Source organism: Ambystoma mexicanum, chromosome 2p (assembly GCF_040938575.1).
Source record: "Ambystoma mexicanum isolate Mex_15411 chromosome 2p, UKY_AmexF1_1, whole genome shotgun sequence".
Classification (NCBI taxonomy): Eukaryota; Metazoa; Chordata; class Amphibia; order Caudata; family Ambystomatidae; genus Ambystoma; species Ambystoma mexicanum.
The window spans coordinates 1,337,285,375-1,337,311,522 of record NC_090923.1 but is presented as its reverse complement, the minus strand read 5'-3'; the positions used below and the strand labels follow the sequence as shown (position 1 = coordinate 1,337,311,522).

General features: G+C 43.1%; 1 protein-coding gene across 3 annotated transcripts in view; it reads left to right on the top strand.

Annotated features, from left to right (window-relative positions):
• The window catches only part of SLC5A10 (solute carrier family 5 member 10), a 1,126,075-nt gene that overhangs the window by 912,979 nt on the left and 186,948 nt on the right, over positions 1-26,148 (top strand). The window lies entirely within an intron of this gene.

Below are 26,148 nucleotides of genomic sequence, written 5' to 3'. Positions count from 1 at the left end.
GGCTGCTGGGCCTGCCACACTGACGGAGCAGGGGCGCGTCCCATTTTCCGCAGTTTTTACAATGTAAACTGCGTGGAGCTCGTAGCTCCACGCATTTTACGTAGCTTCATGGAATATTAGATGCTGGTGGGGCGCTAGAGAGGTGGCCCCGCCAGTATTGATCTGTGCGCAAACAGCGCACCAGTGTCAGGATCTGACACCCACTGTAACTTGGCATAGCAACAAGGAATTTATTGGAATGTCATTGGCTGTTTGTCAGCCATTGACATTCATGTTTGTGGGTGGGATGATGGGCGCACGCTTGTACCCGGGGCCCCCTTCTCAGTTCCTGCCGAGTTGTTGTTGACTGTAGAAGTAGAAGACTTCTGAGCTGCCCAGAGAACAGCAGAGGGCCCGCATCTCGTACACAGCCAGGCTGGTAAGTGTGTGTGTGTGTGAGTGAGAAGGACACTTCCGCACGGTGCTCCCAGGACTGTCCAAGCCATGCACCGGGAATGCAGGGCCTAGTTGTGATGTTAAGTGTGTCGGCGACGCTGGTAAGGCCAGGTAGGCCCTGCATCAACGCTCGGCTCTCACTGCCAGCGTGACAGATGTGGCATACGGGTTGGTACAGTGTGTCCAGTCTGTACTGTAATGCCTCTAATTTTTGGCAAAGTTTAAACGCGCGCACTTTGAAAATGTGGCATTTTTAAAGTCGGCATGTAAAAAGTATATTTATGAGCGCTCGCATTACGAGCACAATTAATTTTTGGCAAAATTCGTGCTTAATGAGCAAGGCACCTCAGCTAGCATCATGTAGTTAGCATATACGCACGTATTTATTGAGGGGAAACAGTAAAGCACGCTTTTGTCTTTATTCCTCAAGTATTGGAGTCACAAGCCTAAATACATTCGCCTCCAATTTGTGGCACTTGTCAAAATCAATAATACACAGGCGGTATTTTAGATACAATCTGTTTATAAACAGTTGATGACGCGCATTTTTGAATGTTCCACTTTTCATCAGACTGCTCACTTATAAATATTAGCAAATGCAGACATGAGAATTTGTAAAGGAAACGAATAATTGAAGATTCACCCCACTTAATTCAAATGTATGTTCTATTTAGGGGTCTTACCCGGTTAATACTTTTGCAACAGACCGCGTTAAATCAGACAAGGTTAACATACAACACAGGTAAAACAATTTTTTTTAATTCTTTCATTTTGTATTGCAAAAGTTGCAAAAATGGCATTGTTTAAGGAAGGTCAGGCAGAGAGTTAGCAGGCTTCAAAAGGAGCATGTTTGTAGCACCTCTTAGCATGTCACTCATTACGCGTTCCACACTAAGATCACTGCTCTGCTGCTGGTTTAAGGATATGATAATCAGCCTCACTGATGTATTTGCCCCCTCATCCCATTTCTCACTTTTACTTCCCTTTTTTGCACGCATGCTGTGTATGGCCATCTTATCACCTTTCAGGCCTCCTGCCACCAAGTCCCCTTTAATGGCCAGACCACACCCAACTGCAGCTGCGCAGTGCCTCTTGCCGCCCGCTGAATCCTGCCTTTATAAGTTATGGGTTAAATTACGAAGGTGCAAAGCACAGCAACCCGTAAGGAATGGCAACTACTGTGCCTAGATACCACTTAATGAATGCCACTGATGAACCTCCTCTAGCAAGAGGGTAAACAGTTGACCCTGTATTTTGACCCTGACCTCTCTTCCTTCCATTATGATTGCCTTTAAGAGTGGTAGTTGTCTGTATTATTGGGTGATGGGGTTTTCTGCCTTTAAGGAGCTGTAATGCATCCCCTCCCACCAACGTATTGTGGTTAAACCACTGTAAAATAGCTACTGGGGGACTTTTGGTTCTGGTCACATGCAATGTATTTTAGATACTGATGTGGGCTGGGGGTGTTTTTATAGCATTTTTTATATTGTTAAGACGAGCCGCCCGTCCTTCAGAATTACCTCACATTTTATTCTGTTACATAATTTATGCAACTTCAAATTTTTTCCGCATTTAATGCACACTTCCAAACATGGCCAGGCCTTTGGGGTTTTGCTAATTTACCACGGTTGCTGGAGTGGAAATCCATTGAAAACACAATTTCACTCTCCCGGAATATGCTTCCCGTGCATGTATGCTCATTGAGGGTAAATCACTGACCCATTCTGGAGGGAACACTGGTCACCTGCTGGGTTTATCACAGCTGTGTTAAACCGAAGCAGCCAATTTCAAGTGTTAGGACCCCCCCCCCACACGATAGCAGTAACAAGGGGACACACTGGTGCTTGGGGTGATGCCCAGTACCTCAAGGATGAATGACACCTCCTTGTCCCACTGGGGCCTAACATGTCGAGGACAGCAAACCATGGGACCAGGCTGGTCATTGGTCATTGGTCATTAGTCAAGGTGAGAAAACCCTCCTACAAACAGGATAGACAACACCAGATGCTGAGAATATTCTGCTGCCCAGGCCTCCTTCCTGCATCCTGTAGTGCTTTAATTGGGCTGTTTTACCTAATTGCATTTCAACATCAAAGGCAGTTTTATTTTAAACCTCACCACTTTTGTCATTTGACACTCGGAGGCATGGTGGAACACAACAGCCTTTGCTAACAGGGCCTATGTTTTTTAAAATATATAAGGCAACACATTTCGGTGGGCAGGGGGCTAATCCTTCAGATGTAGGGAGAGGAGGTAACTTCAGAGAGTTTGGGAGAAGGGCACACTTACTTGTGTGGGAGCATCGAACTTCTTTATACATTCTAATGACATTCTAACTCTCTCCTTCACGTCTGAAACCAGACACTTAAGGACTGCTGTGAGAATGAACTGTCTCCTGTTCCCCAACATTTCAAGGTGGGGACACTAAAGCCCAATCTGCCCAATGGTCGCTACACCACTGTGTAGGGGGGATTATCTGTGACTTAGTATGGCCCTGATGAAAAATCTGTGTTCTCAATATAAGACATTAGAGAATTAAGTTTGGCCAGTGCAGCAGATCAGGATGAAGGCATATGAATGCCAGTAACAGCATGACAAAATTATATTTTTCCATCATTACTGGATATCTATATAATGAATGTCTTTATACATACACCATAGTACCAGGTATTCTCAATACAAACTGCTGTAAAATACACCATCACACCTGCACACGAAAGAATAATGTACCACCATTAGTATATAAAACCTAATGCTTTTATGTCATATTTCTGTGGGTTTGGGCAGTAAATTGCACACTTTAGAAGCCAATTTACATTGATGTGGGTTGGGCTCGCTCGCTCACTTCAAAATTCTCCCGGAGAAATGTACGCCCCACCAGCTTTCAAAGTCACCAGCCGCCACTGCAGGGAGAGACCAGAATCTTCTAACCTAAACATCCCAAACCCTAGGGTGGGGGAATATACAGGTATAAGGCAGGTGCACAAACCACTAGAGTAACACAGAGGAAAACTGCCACTCCTCAATAGGCCTGCTACCTAGGCGGACAAACTACAATTCCAAACACACAGGGTAATCATAGATGCTGAGCACAGAAACGCGAAGACAAAGAGGTAAGGAAAACATGCTAACCCAATTCTCAACTTTCCTCACACACTTATCATACAGAAACACACACAACCACCTCTTGGCACAACAACCTGCATGCACTTCACCACATTGCAACAACAGTCTAACAACGCATAACCTGGCACAACAGCACAATGGGATTTGCAAAAACCCGAAAAGCGCACTTTAGCTCAGTGAACGGAACTCAGCGAACGGTGCAGATCGAACTGAAGCTGCCAACAGGACATCACAACTCTCACTTTCCTTTTCCCACTGAACCCTACTAACCCCTCCACTCCTCCCTTTCTTCAGGCTCTCCTTCTCAGATCCACCCGAGTGCCTGGGGACCACTCCAGTGGTGACGATGCGCGCTACAAATACCTTTAACATTAATATTAACAAACAGGATTTCTTGCTCCATCATTTCTTATGCAAGTTTAACTTTTGCATGCAAACAGCAAAGTTCATCTGTTGTGCATACCAGTAAGCGTAAACTTGCATGCCGCTTGCTTAAACTGCTTTATCTGCTGACATTGAGAGCGCTTTTCTATCACAACTGAACCCCTTTCTTGTTGACGTACAGTGCTGCCGTTATATTGCAGTATGTAGGGAGCTTCTTTCATAATGAGGGGGAGCATGGGCAAGCTGCAGGCATAATGTAAAACAACAAATGGCGGAGGTGCTTGAACATGCAGGAGCTCCCTAAACTTGGGGACCTCTAAGAACGTGTCTTGCGTGCCATTTGGATAGTCTAGCCTTGGCCAAAATGCAGGGACTTAATAGCTGGTGTGCTAAGTCAGAATCAGGACTCGGACAGTGAGATGTTTTTTAGGGTTTAATATTTTTGTCCAGTTCACCTAATCTTTCCCTAAATCTACAAGCCCTATTCTAAATCTACAAGCCCTATTCTATAAAAAAAAAGAAAGTCAAATGGGTGCTCGTCAGGATATAAAGAATTAACTAAGTCCTCTGTCTAGAATCGTAGTCTACCCTAGCCACTTTCCCTATCTGACAAAGGAAGATAACAGAAACAAAGACAGACTTTGTAGAACTATGAACTGGAAGGGATGGTTGCTAGCCTCTGACCCCAGCCCAGTCCCTTTAGTATTAAAGGCCTTTGCCCACAGTTCAAATTCAAGATCGTCAGTTCTTGGTGTTTTGGAATGCTATCAAGGTGTTCCAGCCCAGGTCTCTCTGTCTCTTCCCACTTGGGATTATTTCTGCCTTTCTCCCCTCTGGGATTTTTTTCAGTCTTTCTTCCACCCTAATCTCGGGTTCTCATAGTCTCTCTGTGCTCTGGGCCTTTCCTTCCTCTTACTCCTCTCCTCTGGGTTATGCTTCCTCTTTATGGACTCTGGTCTCTTGTCTCTCTTTCTCCCCACTATGTAGTTTTCCCAGTTTTTCTCTTTCTTCTTCACCACTCTGGGGCTCTCTTCCTTCTCTCTCTCGAGTCTTGGGTTCTCTCAGACTCTCCCCAGTCTGGTGCTTTTCTTCTTCTCACTCCCCACTCTGAGGCTCTCTTCCCTCGCTCTCTCCATTCTGGGGTTCTTTCAGACTCTCTCCACTCTGGGGCTTTTCTTCTTCTCACTCCCTACTCTGAGGCTCTCTTCCCCCCACTCTGGGTTTCTTTCAGTCTTTCCCCGCTCTGGAGTTGCTCTTTCGCCTGCCTCCCAGTCCACTGCCGTCATCTCATACCTGAATGTCTTGAGAGGTGGTGCTCAGGTGGGCCATTGAGTCTTGCAGGTTCTCTGGCCGTCAGTGAGCCACGTATGCGTCTCTTCTGCCATGCTTTGCGTCTGTCTCCTGGTGCCCGACTCTCTCTTGATTTATGAAGAAACACCTTTTGTTACCCTGCGCCCTTTATTTTTCAAAAAAGTAAAGAATCAAGTTGACACTTCTTTGTGATTTAAATTTTTAGTTTTTATAAGATGGAAGTTCAAAGCAAAATGAAAGAAAAAGTCAATTAGTCGCTCCTCTTGTTTATAAGGAGAAATTAAAGTTTCTTCAGATCCTTACATAATTCTTACCATTTTACAAATATTGTAAATGCTCTTATTTTCTTGAAGATATCAAATACATGTTGCTCCACATGTTTAGTCATGAAATGAAATATTTTCAGTGTTGTACAAATATCCTCTGATTTGCATAGAATTATAGAATCTGTCCTTAGTTCCCTCGACACATGTTTCTCCAGATAAGATGATCTGGTTCTTCAGGAGGGTTTAAAGAGTAACTGTGAATAGATACACCACATAGGTTATAGGTACTTGAAAGTCATTGTGAAAAAGCAAGAAGAAATATAGAAATAAAGTGCATGTAATGGAAGGGGCACATTAGCATTAGTCATTATAAGTATTTATAAGTATATATATGTGACTCAAAGTCTAAAGAGACTGATGCTCACATTTTATAGCAAGAGTCTGTGTGTTCATGGTAGTTGAGAAAAACTGGAAATGCTCTCCTGTTTCTCACTTCTGTCCATAGGGGTAATATAGCAGGGGATGTAGTCCCTTAAATTTGGCTGTGATTGGGGAAAAAGGTGTAAGGAAAGGAGAAAAACCTCCAAGTTAGGGGCATAACAGAAATAGTAATAACTTTTTAGCAGTTCTAGGTCTTACCCTAAAGTGACCAAGGTTGTATGCATCCATCCTTCTTACCTTGATAGGCTGTTTTGGGCTTTCTCCTGAGCAAATATTGAAAAGAAGGTGATCAGCTGCTGGCTTGATAACCGCGTTGATGTTGTGTGTCTTTGCTAAAATGGCCGCTATTTATACTGGCGCGATGACGTCACGTGTTTTTTTGCATGACGCGAAGACGTCATCGTGCCGGGCACCATTTTGAAACGGGGCGGTGTAATAAGAGCATAATTTTATGGGTTTTCTTTTATATCATTGTTGATATAAGGAGCCTTGAGTCACTCTGTATGTAGTTCAAGGTGAAGGACTATGATGTCTTCAGAATTCAAGGTTTGGAATTCAAGAAATGAGGGAGAGGAACTTCTAAGTATGAAGTGATTGGTGATACTCTGTGGTCAGTCTTAATTAGATTATTCAGTTTGAGTATCAAGTTAAATTGAAAAATATGTTAAACTGTACATCATGTAGCAAAGAACAATGCACTGAGAGAGGTGTATATATAGATATGGTCAAATACAATTTTCCACATTAATATAGTACTTCATGGTATGATAAAAAGTAAAGGTAATGGAAATGTTAAATGAAATGGAATAACTCACTGTCCGTGTTTAATCCGGTGTGGCAGCAGTCTGTCAGGCAAATCCATTTGGCTTCACACTGTCGTAGTTTTGCTTCTCTATTGCCTCCTCTTGCCAGTCTAGAGATTCTTTCGATTCCAAAGAAAGAAATTCCCTTTAAATCATCTTGAGCATGTGCTTGAAAGAAATGATTGGCGAGTGGGTACCTCAGATCCCTATTTCCCAGTGTTCTTAAGTGTTCTGATATGTGAGTTTTTAGGTGTCTGATTGTACTGCTGATGTACAGTTTCTTACATGTGCATGTTATGCCATATACCACGTAGTTTGAGTTGCAATTGATGAAATCTTTCAGGAGATATTCTTGTCCATTGGGGAGAGTTATTGTTTTTTTGGAATTTTCTGAGTAGTTGCAAACTGAGCAGTGTCCACCTTTGTAATTGCCTTTAAGTTTGGGCATGTCCCAAAGTTGTGGTAAGCTTTTTTGTTTTTGTGTCCTTTGAAAGTGAGAAGGGCATAGCAAATGTTTGAGGTTTCGTGCTCTTTGGTATGTTATACTTGGATGGTTGCCCAGGTATGGTCTGAGGTTTTCATCTGTTGTTAAGACGGGCCAGTGTTTGAGAAGAATTTTGGCATAGAGTGGATGCCTCTGAAATGTAAGTTGTGATGAATCTGATATCTTGAGATGATGTTGTTGAAGTTGGGAGTTCGTTTTGTAGTAATTCATTCTTGGATCTGTAAAGTGTGTTCTGGTATGCCTTGTTTAGGCTGGAGTTGTTGTACCCTCTGTCAAGAAATTTCTGTTTTGCTTGAGAGATGTGTTTCTCAAATTCAGCAGTGGTCGTGCAGTTTCTCTCGATTCTGAGTAATTCCACGTAGGGGATATTGGTTATGGTGTGGTGTGGATGGTTGCTTTTCGCATATAGTGTGCTATTGCCTGCAGTCGTTTTGACGTAGAGTGTAGACTGTATCGTGTTGTTTGCAACATACAATTCAAGATCAAGGAATTGAATACTCTACGTGCTTTCTTGTATATTGAGCTGTAAATTGTAGGTATTGTTGTTAAGATACTGGTGGTAGTCTTGAAGTTGCTGTGATGTTCCATTCCAAATCAATAAGATATCATCGATTTAACAGCCCCAAAATATAATATTATTGTTGTGTGTGAAGGCCGGGTGTTGCCATGCATGATGTAGCTCATAGTGGCCCATATAGAGTTTGGCATATGCAGGGGCAAATTCTCTCTTGTCCTGGCCAATTGGTCAGCACAAAGTTGCTTATGTGACTTTTCTGCTGGGCTCCACTTTGGCTTTTGGAGAGTCTACCTTCTTGTTCTCATACCTCACTCTGTTCAGAGTCACTTATGCAACTTTTCAGCTGGGCTCTGTTTCATCCCTCTGATCCTACACTTTCTTGTTCTTGCAGCTCCATTGGTGCAGGGTCACTTATGCGACTTCTCAGCTGGGCTGTGCACTGTCTCACTGGGATTATCTTGCTCTTGCAGCTTGGTTAGCAGAGAGTCGTTTATGCTGCTTCTCTGCTGGGCTCCCTGCTGTCCTGCTGAGTCCTTCTCATTCCCGCAGCTCGGTCCGTGCAGAGTCGCTTATGTGGCTTCTCTGCTGAGCTCCATGCAGTTCTTCTGAGACTCCTTTTTGTTCTCAAAGGTCTGTCAGTGCTGGGTCTCTTATGCATCTTCTCCACTTGCATCTCCCTGCACTCTCCTACTGCGCGGTGCAGGCCTTTCCGCCGACACTGGCATTCTCTCTTTTGCCAACCACACTTCCTTTGACCTCTTAGGCACAGTTGAACTATGCAGGTCCTGCCGAGAATCCTCAGTGATTGGTTGCCCCAATGAAAGTTCCTTCAGTGGAATGGCTCACTCGTCTTTCCTTATTCTTTGTAGCAGATTGGGCATACCTAGGATCTATTAGTAAAGGCTGTACATGGTTATCACAAAACCCAACACTTACATATTCTAAAAAGGTGTTCCTGCCTGTGGGGTAGTGATGGTGGCTTATCCCCCTGTCAGAGTCTCCATCCTCTAAGGGGGAGTAACCTCCAAAGGGATCCGAGTAACCCTGTCCCTAGGGGGTTTTAAGCATAGCAGGCTCCCCCCTGGGCAGATGTGATGATCTCCCTGCAATCGGCACACTGGCCAAACCATGTCTCATTGTAAAATACATATCAATATTACTAAACTACTTCCACTCCTCTGTTTACATTTGTATACTGTATTTTAGAGTGACATTTGGACATATTGCTCCTTTTAATTATCAAAATGCCAGTTTCATGAACAATGCTCTCCACTAATTTGGCCACAGAATATCCCTGTTACACACTGATACCGCTTTGCAAGATGTTTCCTCTTGACTTGCCGCCTCACCTGCGCAGGTATGCTCAGTCCATAGCGCCCAGGCCCCTAAGCAATGACTAACATGTGCCATTCAGTCGTGGTCAAAGCCCCTGCAGATACATTTGTCACCGACTATGCAAATGTGTGCAACTGTCTGATGCACGCAACCATTCGGACACATGTCATAGCCGCAGGCTCGGTGGACCAGAATTCAGATCCCTCTTCTAGGAACCCTTGAGGCACTGTGGCTGTGATCCTCGCCACCAATGTTTTATTTTGAGTAGAAACATTACTGACCATGTACAGTATTTTATTTATTATTTATGGTCTTTTTTTAAAAATAGATATTTGACAGATTCTACCCATGTGAAGCCATGTTATCCCCATCATGAGTCCCTAAACACAAATATTTAGTGGGGCTCAGTGTGGCTTGCTGCTTCTAAAATACCACGCAAGTACTACACCCTCCTGGGATTGCATTTACCCAGTATATGTATGCATTGTGGGACTTGTAGTCGTGGGCTACCTCAAATGACTATATTTAATAATATTGACCCCCGTCAATGCGCAAACATGAAATAAAACTCCCATATCATAATTCCACTATAAAAACGAAGAAAACAAAATAAATAAATATAAGGATTCAGGCGTCTGATGAGATAGATGCACTCCTGTAGAGTAACACCATCAATCTATTGGTTTGCTTTCTATCTTTACCGCCACCACCTGCTCTCCAGTGCCCTTTTTACTGTCTTGTAAGCTGGCTGTCAAGCCAGTCGTGCAAGCTGGACCCCCCTCCCCCCATTACCCATAGAGCATACATGCAGCCACTGAAGGGCAAGTAACCCCCCTCAAATGCCCCACATCTTTTAAAAAGAAATCTTAATTACGGCCGGGACGTTTTAACTGTGGGCGCGTTGCTGTGGGCGAGGGGAAGCTGTTGAACATCAGTGGCCTCTAGAAAAATGGCCATTTGTTGGCCACAACGATCTGGTTCATTTCAGTTTGGGGGTGGGACATTATTTAGCAAGATAAAAGATTTGGGGCCTGATTCACATAACACTTTTAATGGGCCTGTTCCATTATAAAACACTTCTGTGAATCAGGCCCTTAAACAATTTATTTTATGTATTGCGTATTTATAATGCAGCTATACACAAGCGTTTCAAGGCACAACAAGACAAGAGTGGGGGGGGGGGCTGAGCAGGGGGGACAGGGATGACAAAACAAAAACGGTCCTGCGAGATTAAAAGGCTTTGCTGCTTGGAGGGGTCTGAAGCCAGGAGGGGCGAAGATAAACCTTCGATCTGGGCTGCGAAGTGATCATCCAATTATATGAGCAAGTTACAGGACTCCTAAATCCATGCCTACAGCAATCACTGTGCAAACGATTTCTCTTTTCCCAGATTCGCTCTACAAACAGTAGCACACATTTCAAGCACCCCCTTTTAAGCGACAGGACAATGCTAACAAAGAAATAGCCCACCTTACAGATGTAAAATGATGGTTTGCAGAACTTCTCATGTTATCATTATTGTGTTAAATTGTAACACATTGTAGGGCATTTCCGCATGGGCGTAATTTTAGGGGGGGCAGGGGTGTTTGTCCCCCCCAACTTTCATGGCACACCATTTTGTCCCCATTCATTTGGCTGGGGCACCTTTTCTTCAGATGTCATGTCCCCACCAACTTTTTCAGCAAAGTTACTCCACTGCATTTCCGGTCCCAACAACTCACAATAACAACGAAGCAACGAATGAGGGACTAAAAGCCAGCTCCAATGGTTGCACCCTTTCCCAAGTCATGTAGAAGCTTAAGCCTAGCACAGGAACAAGCTATGCGCTTGCAGCCATCTTGAGGATGGCATAACCAGCCTACCACACGGCATAGTAGATAATGCAGCACGCTGCGTATGACTAAACACCTGCACCAGGGCAGTGGGACTTGCATCTAACACCTCACCATGGAGACACAGGAGAGGTGCAGGTAGGGCGAGTAGCTGTGCCTATCCATGATGGGGAGGGAAAAAGGGAAGACATGTGTGGAAGGCAGCTCGGCAAGATGCAGGGTCTGTTAACCGTAGCAAAGGGTGCAGTGTGTGTTGCTATATTCCAATTGGTTCACACACTGAACAGTTCACATGTTTATTTTAAACAACAAAAGCCGGAAACACTCTGTTTAAACGTTATGGTTCAAAAAGAGTGCCATAATGCACAAAAGATCCCAGAGCTATTATGAAATGGCGGATAGCCCAAAGGGAAGTCATTCATTGCATTGTGTGTTTAACAGGATTCCTTGACACCGACCATTTTGATAGTTGCGGATAACGATTCCCATAGAGAATACATTAGACGTCTTGACCTGTATGAGCAGCTGCCTTGTAACAGTGTTCTATGCTACCGGGATTTACCATACTGTGACTTCTGCCACTTGGCGGTCTTACACAAAACATATTTCCACAGATTCTTACCGGTGTGCAAACATATTCGTTAAAAAAAAAACAGCCTATTTTTGCATACGAGTACACCTTCTCATAATAGGAAACACTTGCCCGCTAACGAGGTACAGCATGTTTGGGATACGCTCCAGTTAAGCTAAAGTGTGGGAGCCCCTCTACTTAGAACGAACATGGCTCACATGACCTGTTCTTGTAGACCCTCCCGAGTGGGAACCTACCCCTAGAACAGGTTATCTGGCTTTGTTTGTTCTCCGTAGAGGCAGAGGCCTAGACAGGGCAGGGCCTGAGCGGACAAGGCACACCCAACATCTGTAAAGGCCCACTTAGCAGCACTGTGTCACTGCGGTGGGCCGAACTACATTATCTTCAGGACCCACTTGTTAGGCAATCCTGGCTACGCCTTTGCATAGAGGGCCTCCCAGACCTTTGCTGAAATCTTTAGGGACTTGGGGTTTGACCCTAAGTAACCCAGGGTAATTCAGACGTGAATCCCTTGCTCACTGTGCTTAGAGAAACCCAGCTTCACCTCACTGATGAGGGCCAACAAGGCCGAAATACGTGTCTGGGGTTGCTATTGGTACTCTTGTTCAGAGGAGAATTGCCTAGCATTTCGGTGCTGGACTGCCAAAGTGGGTGGCACCAGATGGATATGCAAATTGATATGTCTCCTTTGTGGAGGGTGGAATGAGCTCAAACGTGGTTGTAGTGCAAACCTACCCATATAACAGGTTATTTGTCCATACTCATTCTCGGCAGAGGAACCTGCAGACCTTTTTGGAAATATCTCCTTTTTTTAGTCTACAAATATCTCCTAATGCTCTGAATTGTAAAGGAAATCCATATTCCTGGGCACATCAACAACACATCCAGGTTCTTTCGTGCAAGTGACCAATACAGGTGCAGAGAGCCACCTAAAACAAGACGGGTATGACTTATATGTCTTTCCTAAAATTATGATTGGATGACTAAACTATAGCCACTGGCCTCGTCCTTTTTTTGGAGACTGAGTTCAGAACAATACCTAAGATGCAGGTTGCTCTCACTGTAACCGTCCTATGTTCCAGCTCCACCATTTTACTCCCATCTCATAGCCATGGGATAGTGTCATAATTAATTCTTAGTTATAAGAACAAACAACTCCCATCGAGTTCTGTATTCCTAGGAGGTTGTCCGGTTAAAGGTGAGAATACAAAGGTTTCGAATGCAATAGGGCCGAGTACATTTGCTCGAAAACAAAAGGTTTGAATTTGTTTTTATTATATATATTTTTTTGGGGTTTTGTTTTGGTAAAAAAAAGTGGTTTTTACCACAAAAACTGGGGTTTGGGAGGGACCCCCCCAAAAAAAAAAAATAATAATACTTTTTTTATTTTTTCCGAACCTTTTGTTTTCGAGCAAATGTACTCGAACCTATTGTATTTCATACCTTTTGATTCAAACTTTTAACCTATAACCCCTAGGAGAAAAGAGGATTACTGACACCGAAGGTCGGTGAGGTGGTGACTGCTTTCAGAGGTGATTCAAATCCCCCTGCCATTTCAAAGATAATGATATGATATGGCATTTATAACGCGCCTGTACACAAGTGTTTCTAGGCGTGACACGACAAGGAGAGGGAAACAGAGGGAGGACAAAATAACGATCTTACTAGGCATTGTGTCATTCAGATGCTCCAATTTCTATCTGTACTGATTTCAGAACTTTTCAGCAGTAGCATGGACACTAGCACAGCTCACCGAGAAAAGGGTAGCCTTCCAGTGGACAACCATAACACAGCGTGGCTTTCATCATCGTAAGCAGGCGTTCTGCACTTCTCTGATATTTTTCGCAACCTGATACTTCAAAGTTGTGTTTTATGGAAGCGGACGTGTCCAATACAGCATTTGGGACAACCCTGTCTCAAAAAGGAATAGAGGGCCTATTCATCCGGTAGCATATTTCCCAATAAGCTTGAATCCAGCAGAATGTAATGATCTTATATATAACAAAGAACTATAGCATCCATGGAAGTTTCAGTCATTGGTGGCATTACCTAGACAGAACCCCATAGAAGTACTGACCTATCATAAGGATCTAATCTCTTTGAAAGAAACTTGCTTTTGACTCCCCGTCATATCCGCTGGATGTTCTTATTTACCTGCATAACATATGCTTTGTCCAGCAAGATGCAACTTAAAGGGGATGTATGAGCCCAACCGGCCACAGATAGGAATGTCCAAGTGGATCCGTTACATATTTCCCACCCACAAGCCACACCAATATTGTGGCTGCGATAGGTACCTTAGAACATAGGGTGAGGATATTGATGCAAGATCCCCAGCTGTTTCAGCTGCTGCAGCAATATATATATATCGATCTGAAACCTACCCCTGCAGTGGTGTTGACTCATCAGGATCCACTGCGTATCTCGACTGAGCAAATAGGAACGCAACTCCTACCATGGTGTCATGACTCCTAACTAGGGGCCATCCTAGGGTTAAACGAACCTGTGAGATGTTGCAGTGTTGGGGAAGGTGGCCACGACTGAGTAAGTAAACAACACCGACCACGGGCTGGACCATTTAAATAGTGTCCAAAATGGCCTCCGGCACATTTTAGAATGAGTGAATCACAAGTTATTTAAATAAAAGGCTAGCTGATTAGGGCATAACTAACTACGTCCTATTAACAATCCTTATTGACATAACCAAATTCTAAAAAGACTTTGTTGTAAAAACATTACAAACATGGGAATTTCCAACGTGAAGTACAAAGGTATTATTGACAAATCACTCATTTTATCATCATTAGATCACCTTTCCATTTCAATTGTACCACTATCATTCTTGTGATCTATTTTATCATCATGGAATATTCTATCGAGAAATTAAATGCATTGAGAAGTTATGTAAAGACGCATCGATACAGTGTGTTTCGGCCTTATTAGAGTTAATTGTCAAGTAGCTCTTTTCATGTGATGGCCTTCATCGGGAACAAATTAATTACACAACGATTAGTGTGACAACCATGAGTTTTCAACAATGAATTTTCCACTCTGCTGTAAGACATTCATCCACAATTCTAGAATAAAAGCAGAAGAAAGTTCATCAGTTTCTTCAAGCATGCCCTTTTTCCTAATAATCTTTTCAGTTATTATTATCATTACAATTCATATCTGAGAGTAAACAAAGTACTTTACCCACAACTTAGTTACTCCTACTGGGGCTATTCGGATATGCAGATATTTTCCTTTCATTGAATGGGTTAAAATTTCATTCATACCTGTTTTGTGTCTTGCTGAAGTTCAGACCCTTGCAAACTCAGTGGTATTAAGTGGAGTATTCACTGCATTCGTCAAACTCCATGCAGTTTCCATTTTAATTCTAATGCAAAAAAGTGACGGATGTGGCCAATCTTCAGTCGCAATGATGCAATGTTGGTAAAATAGTTGCTATTTTCTGGAATGAGTGGAAACTAGCGTTTGCAAAGGCGTACCTTCCTAGGTGTATCTAGGTGTATCTACCATGGATGGAACGCGTACATGCACGTTGGCGTAGGAGCTCCAACTCAAGGTGAAAGTTTATATTTGATAGACCTCTAGGAATGGTTCGTAACCGCTATCTTTGTAGCTAAAATGGGCGGTTAGTGAATATATATTTATGGTATGATGGTGTCTGCACCATCGTCAAACTTGTCATCACTTTTCTATTGTGCTGTGATATCTATTAAGAGAAAAATCACTCCCATATGTGAGCAATAATGCATCACGCGAGTTGGTTAATGATCATTTAAGCTCTCACGCTATGGATTCCTTGAGATGTAGGCTAATTGTCTCAGTTAACGTGCTGTTGGTGCTTCCCGGCTGCCATGTTGAAAGTAAAAAGGGCCATCCTGTTAGAACATTATGTGATGAATCCTAGGAAGTCATCACTGCGTCTATAGGGGGAGCCCCTTCCCATGAGGCCAGAGAGGTGAGGCTGCTACCCGATAGCCCCTCTGGGGGTGGTACTCAGCGGGAGGATCTCATGGGGAAGGAAACCCCCTGTGGGATCAGTGATGACTAATTTGGGTGAACCAGTGGTCGAAGTGTATGAAAAGAAGTAGTGGAACTATGTTCCGTGCTGGTCTGCCCTACTCCCCACAAACCCCATCACCATGCCCCCTCCCACGCACAATACAAATCCCCAAACAATTGCACCTACTATTTAAGGGATCGTTCAGTGCAAGTTTCAACTTCTTCCTACACTTTATTTTAAAACAAAACCATTCTGGAATGGTTTCTTTTTAAAATAAAAAAATAGAAACAGTAAAACGTAATGAAAAAAAGTAGAGGAGCAGCGCTCCCAACCGCTCCTGCCCTTTTCGACTGCTGAGGAGAACACGGTATACACACAACACCCACACCTCTCCTTCAAACCCGCTCTCTCTATCCCTACCATCCTCTCCCACATATTTCTGTAGAGCTACCGAAATAGAAACCACTGTGAAGCGGAAGTCTAGACAAAAGTTAAAGGAACTAATGTGTAACACCACTGAGACGAGGAAGAGCTGCGGAGCCCTACTGAATAGACCACACAAACAACCTGAAGGCTGTAACAGGAATTAAGTAAAATAAGTCTATTGATGAAAAGGAAGGAAGGACTACCAGAAATGGCAGATCCTCCCAGGAGGAGCCGAGAGCCTGGAACCCGTCCGGCTTGGGGCAAAGAGGAGTACCCCACACGGGATGCAGAGGCGATGTCCTTTTTCAGTTTGAACTGGGCAGGCCGAAAAGAGAGCTGGAGGAACGGGAGCAGAGCAGAAGCAAGCCCTCAAACCATGCGGGTGTGGAGAAAGACTCAAACTGCCCAGCCTCTACCACTGCGGAGCGGCCGGAAAAGAAAGAATGCGGGAATCAGAATGGAGCAACAGGAACACTCCTTGCCTAGCAATTGATTTATACTGCACACCGATGTGCCACACATGCCCAGGAGAAACACTCTCCACAGGCCCCTGCTGGAATATTTCAACTGCTTCAAGAAGCCTCTTGACCTTGAGTAAAAACCATTATGGATTACCTACCTGCTTTATCTCCCTTTTGCTGAAACTGGCCATCCATTTCATTCAGGTGGTGCAATTGCATGGACTTCCAGATGATACCCTGGGACACTGTTTACAGCCAGATTCTGGCATGCCTTAGAAAAACTGTTAGGCATTCAGGTACTGCACTCCACTGCATTCCATCCTCAAACTGATGGGCAAATAGAAAAGGTTAATCGTATTACTGAAACATACCTATGTTGTTATTTACATCACACCCAAGTTAACTGGATTCACCTGGAAGAATGTGCATATAACAACCACTTTCATGTTACCATTGGTATGTCTCCTTTTTTTGTTTAACTGGTGTACATCTTAAATCCTTGTGAACTCACCCCATCTACTAGTCAACTTCCTGCAGCGGAGGAGATAGCAAAATACTTAGGGGGTGTAGATAATGAATCCCAAACCAATTTAAGAAAAGCGAAAGAACTTTACAAGAAAAGGAGACCGACTCCTCCTTATAAGGCCCAAGATTTGGTGCAGCTCTCGTCCATAAGAAATTGAAACCAAGCTTTCTGGGGCTCTTTCTCTTTGTAAAGGTAGTGTCCACAAGGTTGTAGGTGAAAGGATCTAAAACAAAAGGATAAAAGGATCGAATACAATAGTTTCGAGTCAAAAGGACCGAGAAAAAAAAGGTAACTTTTTTTTTTGTGTGTGGGGGGGGGGGGGGGGGGTCAACCCCAAACCCTCGTTTTTTGTCGGTAAACCACTTTTTTTTCCTATACGGAAACCACAAAAAAAAGACATTTAAAAAAAGGCATTCAACCTTTTTTTTCCGGTCCTTTTGACTCGAAACTATTGTATTCGATCCTTTTGTTTTGTATCCTTTGACTGGACACCATCCACACTTGCAAGGAAATTGTCTCTCTCTAAGCCCTGGCATATTCACCCTGTGTTTGCTGTGTCGCTTTTAAAACCAGCTTGGTACAACCTCTGGGGAGTCTTTTGTAACAAGAATACTCTGGGATTCCACAAGGTGGGGGCTGAGGATGCGAGGTTAGGTTGGAGTCATGGCAAGTAAGTGGTAGCTTGGAAAGAGGGAAGAAAACAGGGCTAACAGACATCTGCACTAATTCCAGCACTGGCACCAACCATCAATAATTGAAAGATACTCATGACATCCTCTTCTCCGTAATCACCCACTACTCACACCTTCTAAGAGATAATATCCTGCTCCCAATCACCCACTGGCTGCTGTGTCCGCAGCATCTTAGGTTGATGGCAAATGAATATGCTTAAGTGCATAACAAAGATAAACCGGTGCAGAGCTCCTCTGATCTGGGAAGTTCATCTCCATGCACTGGGAACAGCTGATCACTGAGGGCACAATCTGTTGTGGCTCAGGTCTGGGCTTTTTGTTTCCTTGATTTGGAATCTGAGTTGACAACTATTTGGAGTTCCTAATCCCAAGGCAATCCAGCCTTATTTCAGCACCGGTTACATTCCATCGAAAAGCAGAGGTGTCAAGGTCATTCTGAGAGAAGGCCTCTCCTGGCTGATTTGGCCTCCGTGATCGGTCTTCGATCCTAATAAAAAGTGAACAGCTATGAGGCTTTTGATCCCACGCTTTAGTTGTTTATTAAACCTGCCATTTTTGGAGGCATGCCAGGCAAGCAGGAGATCGGTCAATCATCAATTTGTGAAGCTTTGACATCACCCCCACCTCGGTCGCCATGTTAGAAAATGAGCCCTGCCCCGACATTTTGTTTTCTCTGAATCCTCCCACAACACATATTCGGGATCTCGGAAAATGCATTGCTCTCCTGGTTGCTCTCCCAAAGAGAGTTTAATGCATCAGCTGTTCCCAGATAGAGACTGTGGTATTGTGTCATTGTTTGAATGCAAGCGTGTTCTGTGGTGTGTCTTGGTAATCGTATAGGTACCTTATCTAAACTAAAATATATGCGCTTTCACATTTGAGGATGCAGTGGCGCACCCCTACAGATGAAGAGCAGTAGAGTGTGGCTTAACTTTATAGGAGATACTTCATCTCTTGCCTGTGGGATTTAAAACACATGCTTCCACACTCTTGAAGCCGGAACCTAATTTTTAGTTTTGAATATTAGGTCATTTCACTGTGTCAAGTGGGGCCAAAGACCCCGCTCAACCTGGGGTATGCAGCCTACCTTGGCAATGCCAGTGCAAGACCTACCCCATAGATTGTGTAGGGGAGTTGAGGAGGATCCCCATCCGCTCGCTCCCCAGTATGTGAGGAGCCATGACTGCTTATTGGTGCCTCTTTCTCTGATCACATGCCTATGAACTTCTGCCCTGGGCAGGTCTCTCTTTCCCATCTTTAATGTCTTGCCCAGGAAGCAGCACCATCCACAGGGAAACTACGACACTACAATACACAGAAGCTCAATGGTAAAATCTGGCCCGGAACAGGAGACTCAAAATGGGTGCCCCCATGGAAATACACTATCCTTCCTCATCCAGGATCTGACTGGGAGACCCAACTCCCACTCCACAAACCCCAGTATGGCTATAGGCGATCTTACGGGTAGCAGCAGATGAACTGGAACTAGCAAGAGACTGGGCAGGAATAGGGACGGCCCAAGAACACTCTCCAAACCACATTTGAACAGTGATTCGCCAAGGATAGAATAGAAACAGGGAACAGACAACCACACTGACCGCATGGCTGGCTGGAAGAAAATGGACAAAGAAACAGAACAGACTGGCTACCCCTCTCTCTAAGATCTTTCGACAACACAGATTAAGGTGCTTAGAAACTGTTGCATGAATCTACAGTGGGTACTTATTAAGGAAGCTAATTATTAGACTGAGACCGTGAAATTACAAAAGTATAAATCATTTTAATAATTGGTAAAAAAACACATTTTTTTTAAAACTGTACATTTATCGGCTTTTTCATACACCACTCATATCTTTCATACCAATTCATTCATGCTGTAACGTAAGAGTTCGGCAATTTACATTTTCTTTTAGCATTTTAGTTGTTAATAGTATGCATGACATCAGAAAAAACAATTGGTTTTTCTAAAAAGTCGACATATGTTTCGGCCCCTTATAATAGTACCATCGTTGTCTACGGTGGTCTACAAAATTGTTATTGGGCCATCTTCAGAACAGTGATGATTTTTTGGAAGCTTAAAGTCTTCACCCTTTTCTCATACGAAAAGCCATCTAAAAACATAAATAGTACATGTATTACATTATGGAACGGTCTGTACTCTTTCAGTTATTTTCAAGGTCATGGCCAGATTACTATGCTGAAGAAGCACCCACCTGTGGTCGAAATGTATTGTTCGGGACCACGGAGCTAAAGTTGTAGGGAATCTTCTATATTACCCCTTATCAGGAGCCCTATTAAAAGGGAACACATGTAGGGGAAATTACTACCCTGCGTATTTGTTTGAATCAACACTAAAGTTAAAAAAACCTCATTCCAAAATATGAGGAGTGACTTACAATAAACATCTTGGTGTAGGTAAATCTTCAGAATTCTGTGTTCCAATGCCGCATAGTTTACTATCAACCAGTGGGATCTGTTTAGATCGGCAGCATCAGAAGTGGTGCCTGCAAAAAGAAGGCGCGTTGAATAAATATCCTGCTGTGGTCATGACTGTTTTCTTGTTTAAGGCAAATCATTTCAAAACATGTGTATGCTTTGATTTATGAGCCAGCCGATCATGTGTTGTTTGTGACAGCTGGAACTCAAGTATCAACTATCTTTAGAATGCTTAACTGGTGTTTCGTATGGGGAGCTAATGGTCTGCAAATAACCGTTATAAGCAAAGTGAATGCCGTATGTGTACGGTCATATAAACCTGCACATCTCACTACTTAATGAATTTGGTAATCATTTCTGTTAACGTACTAGCGAAATTGATTAATACTATTTGTAACTGCGATACTTCTCTCCCTGTTAGTATTCTTGCTATGGCCATATTGTAATTATCACCATGGCTTAAGAACAATGTTTATTCTGTGTGCTGCCATTGCTGTTATGGAAAGTGCTGTTCTTGGCAATCTCGAGTCTACGACTTGGGCGCACCATATCGCGCTGCAGTCTGTAAAAATATAACTGGCCGCGGGATTCTCACCCTATTTGTATTCCTGCTGTGGCCGTATTGTAATTATCGCCATGGCTTAAGAACAATGCTTACTCCGTATACTGCCATTGATGTTATGGAAAGTACTGTTCATGACAATCTCGAGTGTACTACTTGGGCGCGCCATGCCGCGCTGCAGTCTGTATAAAAATAACTGACCGCGGGATTCTAAATGTTTAAACGTGTTGCTGCGTGATTGAAAAACGCTCAGGCTTACCTCTTGTGCTTGTTTGGGAGGAACACGGCGTGTCAATTCTTGTGGCGTCCACTTGCCTGTAGCTGAATAGCTGTAGGGAAGGGTAGCTCAGCGGCAGCGTGCGCGTCTTGGAAGCAAGACGACACGAAGCAACAACAGGTTCGATTCCCGGGTCCACGCTTAGAAACCTCTGGGTGTTTAAGCGTGTTAAAAATAGTAACGAAGACAAAAAAAAAAAACACAATTACGCAACTAGAAAAACAAACAATTCCTGTAACAGCGCCTCGATGCCTGCGGGCTGCGTGAGCGCTTTATAAATGTTAAATAAATAAATAAAAAAATAAATAAAGCGAAGGGACTAAATCTTTATGTGAATCACGTGAAATGAAATGGACGTATTGCTCACGCTGGCTTCTACCAAAAAGTGGCGGCCATTTGTAAACATGTTCAGCTGAAGGGCTCGTCCTTATTTTAAGAAAAAGGAGGAAACATAAGTGATGCAAATGCACCCCCGAACGGGAATGTAGCTTTAATCTGTATTGCATACAGTGCCTATGGTGCTATTATTTAACACTTGCCTCATGAAACTGTTTATGCAGACAAAAGTGAAAAGATTTCGCGTAAGCCGAACAACATGGGCTTCACCATAATGCTTGCTTATGAAGCAAGAGTGAGCATCTGATTAATTTTACCTATTAGTCAAATTAATCAGTTGTTTATAACGTGCGCGCTTATATGCCTGGATCTTCCAAAAGCGTATTTTGAGATGCCCAGCTACTAAGAGAGCACTCATGTTGAATGGAGGTCCGCTGGAACATGTATGTGCATTCAATGACTATTAATTGCATCTAATCTCGTTCAAACGGATTTTATAGAAGGAGGAACCGCTTGTTGAATGACAGATGATTAAATAGGGTAGATGCCTCGCTGATATCTGAGAGATAGTACCTTCTTATTATGTTAATATTTAAAGAAAGGCACTCCAGTCAACGGCTATATTTAGCCCATTTGGACAGTTTTCAAATTATAAATCCATTTTTGTTCTGCTTGAGTGAGTTTTTTGTCTTTGTTCCCATTGCGTGGCGAGATTTTAATAACCTGTATAATGCACCATATAAAATCTGTACATTTGTGTTGTTTTTGAGTGAAGTGAGCCACCAATGGTTTGTTTTCTACTGAATTACGAATACAGGATTTGTGCTCATTAATGCGCTGGCGAACAGGCCGTTTTGTTTTGCCTATATATACCAAATTGCATGGGCATTTGATAGCGTACACTACCCATGGTGTTAAACAATTCGTGAAATCTTTAAGTTCAATAATTTTGTCGCACAGGGTGATTATTTTGAAAGTGGCTGTTTGTGCACACACTGAACAGTGTCTGCATCGATGGTGGCCAATTACAGGCGGTAAACCCCGAAGTGATGTCTGTGCAGACTTTTTGGATTTTGGGAACTGATAGGAATGTACTAGATTGTCTTTAATAGTTGGTTGTCTTTTAAATGCAAACCTAGGAACTGGAGGGTTAAAATCTTCTGTATAGATCATTTTCCAGTGTTTGCGTATAATCTTTCTGTAGATGTTACTGATCGGACTATATGTGCTGACACAGGTAATCTTATCTTCTTGATGTCGTTGTGCTGGTTCTAAAGTATTTGTGCGATTTGTGTGTAACGCTCTCTTGTATGCTCTATGTATAGTTTTTTGGGCATATCCTCTTTCTTTGAGTCTCAACTTGAGGTTTTTGGCATGTACTTTATACTTTTCTACATCTGTGCAGTTTCTACGAATACGTAAAAACTGGCCGTAAGGTAAACCTTCTTTGAGACTGAGAGGATGAACACTTGCATAGTTGAGCAAGGTATTTCTATCGGTGGGTTTTCTATATAAGACCGTTTCGATGGAGCCTTCTGTTGTTTTCTGTATTTCCAAATCTAAGAATGGTATTTTGTTTAGGTCAATGTGGATCGTGAATTGGATGTGAGAATTCTGAAGATTCAACCATTGATGAAAGGAGGCTAATTGCTCAGAAGTTCCACTCCATATAAGACATATATCGTCGATGTAACGTAGCCAATTTTTTATATAGAGTTGAAAGGGGTTATCTGGGCTATATATGGATTGTTGTTCTAGATTGTCCATGTATAGGTTCGCTAAGTCTGGGGCAAATGTAGCTCCCATACTTGTCCCTTTAAGTTGGTTATAGAAATGATCTTTATATAAGAAAAAGTTCTCTTTCAGAGCTAGCCTGATGCATTCTAAAATGAATGCTGTCGGGACCTGATTAAGGGTCTCAGTGCGTCTTTCTAAGTAGTCGGCCATCACCTTGAGACAGTCATCTTGTGGGATACTGGTGTATAAACTCACCACATCTAAGGTCACTAAGATATCTGTTGAATCTAAATGGATGTTTTCCAATATTTTAATCATACTCGTAGTATCTTTCACATACGATTTCATTTTTGGAACGAATGGTCTCAGAAACCAATCGGAGTACATTGACAAAGGTTCGAGAATAGAGTTAATGGCTGCTACAATGGGTCTACCGGGCGTTGTTTGTCATCCTTGTGAATTTTTGGAATTATATAGAAAGCCGGTATGGTAGGATGTTGATTTACCAGAAATTCTTTTTCTTCAGAGTCTATCCAGTTTTCTTCAAGAGCATATTTCAAGAGACTATTAATTTCTTCTTGCAACCAAGGGGTTTTGGAATTGGAAGAAAATGGAGATTGAAAGGGGTACAGAGCTAGAGGCCCTTTGAAGATTTCCAAGGGAAGTCCACGGACAGAAATGAAGGATATGAGAGGAGTTGGGTAGAGCAGAAAGAGAATGACCCATAGAAGCTGCTGACTCGCGTACCCATAAGAGCAGAGAGACACCTCCTAGGCAGTATTGGGAGGGCTATAAAAAGCCAGCACAGTCAGTCTGCAGTGAGCGATGTTTGGGTGAGGTTGGAGGATTTGGAGGAGGACCAATAGACCAGAGAGGTGGATGTAGCGGGTGAAGGAGGACTTGGAGGAGACTTTCAGAGTGCTGGAGAGAGTGGAGCTAAGGACTTGGGATTGAGAGAGTGGTACCCATTTTGTTGTATGCTTGCTTGTATGTGAGAACATGTGAGTATATAAAAGAGTATGAGAGAGAGGCAGAGAGGCAGCGAGAAAGAAACAGGGAGAGAGAGAGGTTAGGTCAGACATTGCCACAAGACCCTTGCCACTGGTTTCCATTCCTGCAAGAATATTTCTCACGGCAATGCAATGTGTTTGGTTCTTGCGAAAAGACACACACACACCTTTACACTGAAAACTCTTCTCAAGCTCCACTGCAACACAACTCCTCCTTTTTTAGTGTCCCCATCCTGAAGGCAAACAGCCCACAACCCGCCTACCCCCAATTTAATTTTCTTTTTTCCAGTGTTTGTTCCTGTTTTGAACTTTGAATTCCTGTAAGAATATAACAAAATGATCATGGGAATGAGGCTTTTCTCACAAAAAGATAAAAACACATACAATGAATTATATTTCCAAGCCCTACTCAAACTCTCACACCCACCAATTGGTCCTGTCTCATCCTCCCCATCTCCACCGTGAAGGCAAACTTCCTTCCCCACCCCCACTAAGATCATATTTTCTGTGCCTCTTTTTCTCATTCCAACAGGAAATTGCCACAAGAATACCTAGCATCGAGCAAAAAATAAGGCGGATGTTCATTTCTGACAAGCCTCACCAGCTGCAATCCACCATGGGAAATATATGAAAGATCTTGGTGGCAAGGGGAGCACCGCATTGTCTGCCAATTTTCTTAACAATTACTGGATGGATTTAAACCAAATGATGCGTCTGCACCACTGTGTGTACAACTTGTTTCAAATTTGGAGCGATTCCATTCTGCGTTTTTTGCTGTGGGCCTGTTCAATCAATGCACATTTTCAACTAAGGTTACATTTATTTATTGTTCGCTTCTTAGGTGCTCACACAGCAAGTAAAATACTGTTTGAAAGCGCTGACAGGGCAAAGGGAGTGAAACACATTAAAATCACACAATATTAAAAGCAATGGAGGGGAAAAGGAAAGAAAGGATAAACCTACTATGCCTTGTGAGGATTCAGAATGTGCAAGTGCAGCAAGGAAGAGGGCAGAGGGGGTAAGTGCTGGGGTGTCCGAGCTCGTGGGTGAGCCACAGATGAAGTGCATGGCATGGTGAGTGCTACAGGGCATGCTGCCACGTTAGGTGTAAGTGTCAGCCGCTAGGGCGGATGGTGTGCCAAGGCAATTGCTGAGGGTATACAGGAGCTGGGGCGATTGGGTGTGGGAGGTCAAGGGCCCAGGATGCATAAGGGCCCAGGACACCAATCACAGCAACCCTGAGATTAGCAGAGGAGGGAAGAAGGGAAGGAGGCACAGATGGAGGAGGAGTTTCTTCCATAGGAGGGAGCCGGCTGAGGAAAGCGGTCAACCACCTACCTTCTGTTTAGCAAAAACGTTTTACACACAAAGAGTTGGTGCCAGAGAAACATAGAGATCTAGAGGGAGAGTAGTGTGAATGCCGAAAGGAAAAATAGACCCATCTTTCAATGCATTATAACTTTTAAACCATTTGACGAATTTGCACCAACCTTTCCAATTTTCGGGATCCTGACAAGAAAACATCTTTAGTTAATTTCATACAGGAACGTTAAAATTAGTCAAATGTTAGGAATTACATATTCACAAAATCAATGGGCCATAGGCTCCATTTTAACTATAGGGTGACAATTTTTGCCTTATAGTATATACATATACATATTATACTTAAGGTGAAAGGCATTAACCTATATTTTTTCCAAAAATCCTATGCTAACAACCTCTGACTCTCTGGACAAATTAGGATGCATTTTTCTTCAAACAAAGTTTGTCCTGGGCCTCCCAAATTGAACATTTGGGGGGGAAAGTCTTTCGGGGCGGAGAAGGTATTAAGAAAACAAAAGAAAATACTGTTTTCCACCTAGTCCTTTCATTTTCTCATAAAGAAAACATATTTAGGGTGAACACACACGTAGCACGAAAATCGTTGGACGAATCTGCACCAAATGAGAAACCACTTGGGCACAAAGTGAGGCAGATGTGCCTTTTGGGGGTTTGGGATACATCTGTCTAGTAGTTTTTATTATATTAGACGGAAGATGGGGTACCCCTGCTCCTGAAAAACCCTTATATATCTTCCATGGTGCTTTGCAGCAGAGATCGAGAGGCTGTTCTGAAATGAAAAGCCA